The sequence below is a fragment of the Spinacia oleracea genome, chromosome 5 (genome assembly GCF_020520425.1).
Source record: "Spinacia oleracea cultivar Varoflay chromosome 5, BTI_SOV_V1, whole genome shotgun sequence".
Taxonomy (NCBI): domain Eukaryota; kingdom Viridiplantae; phylum Streptophyta; class Magnoliopsida; order Caryophyllales; family Amaranthaceae; genus Spinacia; species Spinacia oleracea.
In genome coordinates, this window is record NC_079491.1 from 79,342,854 (window position 1) to 79,347,155 (window position 4,302).

The following is a 4,302-nucleotide window of genomic DNA, read 5'->3' on the forward strand; positions in this document are numbered from 1 at the left end:
GCATGGCACCTTTTAACTCAATTTTTAAGTTTGGAACTTAAGTCTCTTACTATGTTGGTTAGATTTTAAGTGAACTAAAATCCTTAATCATGCAACATAATCAAGCCATAATCTCATGCATAATTAAGACATATTTCCGATACGAACAATATTTAACATTTCCGATTCCGGAATTAATTTCCGTTTCGAACAAATATTTAATATTTCCGTTTCCGGAATTATTTTCCGACTCCGATAATATTTCCGATTCTGACAATATTTCCGTTTCCGGCAATATTTTCGATTCCGGCAATATCATTAAATGCATACTTGGACCAAGGGCATTATTTCCTTCAGTTTGAGAACTGATTACTTTGACGTTGTCAACCGTTGCACCGTAAAAGAAGGCTATAACGGCAACGCTCGGGTAATCACCTATCAAACGAAGTCTAATCTCAAGATCGCAAGAGTACAAGGTCATTTGGAGAGCTAGAAACTGTAAAATGCATGAACGTGCTCAGATGAATCATTGGCTATGATTATCTGTTTATTTGATCAGTTGAACTCTGAATCATAGCCAAGAAAAGCGTAAGGCCAGGCCCAGCAAGGCCAGCAAGCTGGCACGCCCACTTGTGGGCTGCAGCGTTGCTGGGTCGAGCCCTTTCCGTTCGCGCGCGCGCCCAGCACCCCTCGAGGGTTGTGTGTGCGTGTGTGCGTTGAGATCGTGCATTCATCGAATCCTTAAGAAATTAGGATTAGATTAAAGATTAATTTCCTAAAGCTACTAGAGTTAGTTGTTAAATTAAACATTAACTTAATAGTTTTAATTCATGTCTAATTCTAATAAGATTAGATTAAATAAAACCTAGTAGGCTTCTAGTTCCAATAATCCAACCCTATAAATAGGTGATGGCATTCACAATTTATAATGATCAATTCAAGTATTCATATAGTTTTAAAGTTAAAACTAAAGTTAATAATTTGCCACAAATTATATTCGAATAACTTAAAACCTTAGGTTGAATTTTACTTAATTAAATCTAAGGCGGATCCGAACGTGCTGTGGACTATCTACGGAGGGACTACACTTGGAGTCCTAAACTTGTTCTTGTTCGGTTCGGGAGCAGCTAGGGAGGGCACGCTACATAAGTATGTATCCTAAATTATGCTAATTGTTATGTGGAAAATAATTTGTATTCCTGGCTTTATGGTTTTTCCGCATGAAATATAAATGCTTTATATTAGTCATAAGCTAACGATGATATGTACACGCCCGGATGTTGCTTATGCACTCAATGCTACAAGCAGATACCAGTCAGACCCAGGAGAGGCACATTGGACTGCTGCCAAGAATATTCTGAAGTACCTGAAAAGGCACAAAGATGATTTCCTGGTCTATGGTGGAGATGATGAATTAATTGTGAAAGGCTATACGGACGCAAGTTTCCAAACTGACAAGGATGATTTCAGATCACAGTCTGGGTTTGTCTTCTGCCTCAACGGAGGTGCAGCAAGCTGGAAAAGTGCTAAGCAAAGCACCATTGCGGATTCTGCAACTGAAACGGAGTACATTGCTGCACATGAAGCAGCAAAGGAAGCTATTTGGATAAGGAAGTTCATAGGTGAACTTGGTGTAGTCCCCTCCATTAAAGGACCAATAGCTCTATATTATGATAATAACGGAGCTATTGCACAGACAAAGGAGCCTAGACACCACCAGAGAAACAAGCATGTACTTCGTTTATTTCACCTTCTACGAGAGTTCATTGAAAGAAAAGAAGTCGAGATAAGCAAGATTGGAACTTACGACAACATCTCAGATCCATTAACTAAACCTCTGCCGCAAGCGAAGCACAACTCGCACACTGCAGCTATGGGAATCAAGCATGTTGGAGAATGGCTTTGATGTCCTTATTTAATGTTTTAAAGTTTTAGAGTTTAATACTTTGTAAAACTTTTTTGGTTAACCATTCATATAAATGAATAGAATTCATTTTTCCATTTAATTTTTTGGTTTATTAAATGATGAGTCCCTTAAATTTGACGAAATATTCAAGATAGACTGTCAGGACAAGTCCTGTGACTAAGAAATGTCTATCAAGTGAACTTGAATGTCAAAAGTTGAAAATGGTCCCTGGTCGGAGTTTCCTATAAAGATAGACGCATAGAAAATGCTAGACGTCTAGAATGCAAGATGACTAGTAGTTCTGTTTCGTGAACTATGTGGACATGGCAATGTCGCAATCATTTGCATAGATACTTACTTTGAGAAGACTAGTATCGGACAGACCTATGAAACTTTACTGTAAGAGATGAAATTATTAGACAGACCTAGTATCGGACAGACCTATAAATAGGTGATGGCAATCACAATTTATGATACATCAATTCAAGTATTTATATAGTTTTAAGTTAAAAACTAAAGTTAATAATTTTCCACAAAATTATAACCGAATAACCTAATACCTTAGGCTAAATTCTAGTTAATTGAATCTAAGGCGGATCCAAACGTGTTTTGGACTATCTATGGAGGGACTACACTTGGAGTCCTAAACTTGTTCTTGTTCGGTTCGAGAGCAGCTAGGGAGGGCACGCTACAAATGTATGCACCCTAAATTATGCTAATGTTATGTGGCAATTAATTTGGATTCCTGGCTTTATGGTTTTTCTGCATGAAATATATATTTTATATTTGTCATAACCTAACAGTTGTGGATGTTCTGCAGTGGCTGCCTGCGTTGTTCTGCCGTGGCTGCCTGCATTGTGGCTGCTTGTGTGTTCCTGTAAGGGTTGTAGCTGCTATCAAGGTAATGCAAGGGAGCTCTTCAGGCTGCAACAAAGGCAAGTGAACAGCTGCTGTTCTGTTCGTGTTGTAGCTGCTCTGTGATGCTGCCTAGCTGGGCTGTTTACGCGCTGCACACTAACTCAAATGCTCATGGCTCGCTTCGTCGCTGCACAAAGAAACATCATCGCTGCATATTAATAAGCAACGTAGCACGTTAGAAAATCGCAATACATGTTATTAATAATAGAAAATCGTATTATTAATTCGCATCGCAATTTTCCAAATCGTAAAATCATTTTAAACATCGTCAAGCATAGTGACACAATATTAACACGTCAATACTCATAACGCCCCTAACGCAATGAGAGTGCGCACAAAAGGCACGTTTTAAGCAAAAACGACTAAAATATACGCAAGACGAGAAAATGTTACGATAAATGCAAAAATGCAATAAAAGAAATAAAAACGATAAAACTAAGCAAAAATAATAATAAAATGCTAATAAAATAAACTAAAATCCTAAGCTAAGAGCGACATAAATGTCGCTCATCACTTTGTCCATTGATTAATGAACTAGCTTCCTTTTCCCCTAAAACAAAAAAATTATTCCTATTGCAACCATTTTGTAGATTGATGTTTTTGTTTTCTCAATTTGTTTGATCTCATCTGAAATTCACCCTTTTGTCCAGGAACGATTAATATAGTTGATGACACGTTGCACAATATATTCAGAAAACGTGCAAGTAGATTTAGTTTCTCAAAATTAAAGCAAACAGGGGTTAATCGGATGTAAAATTTAGTAAGTTCTTCACAAGTCTTTAATCTTTATAATCTTGAGTCTTTATGATCCCCAAACTTGTTAAATCTAAAAATTATTATTCGGTAGTTTTTACCAAAAGATCCTTATATTACGTATGTTTTCATTCCATATTACTGGAACTGTTTATCATCTAAATTTATTAATTCTTAATTTTTGATTTATAGCATACTGCTTTAATCGTGTTGTTTTGATTGACGTTAATTGTGATTTGATAGCGATTGAACCGAAGGTTTTGGAAGATAAATTTATTGTGTATTTAAAAAAAAAATCTAACTAAACAAATTTTCTCATTTGAACGTTCTATTAATTAGAATTTTATATTTTGTGATTTTGTTGAAGATCATATGCATAATGGAGATTGAAATTATATTACTCCATACGTATTTTACTAAAGGATACACTTTCCATAAACGTCTGTATTTTAATAAAGGATACAATTTCGTTTTATTGCATGTCATGGTCCTCACTTCCAATTATATTAATATTTCTCTCCTTCTTGGTCCCACACTAACATCATCTTTTTAATACGATAAATAATTCCCCCACTACCCCGCTTTCACTTTTTTAAATAAATTTAACTCACTTTTCTAAAATTACGTGCCGGTGAAAGTGTATCCTTTAATACAATACGAAAGGAGTATTTCTTCGATATTGTGTATAGCGTGAATTATTTTCTACGTACTAATTCTTTTTTTTTTATTATATGCTACACACTTAT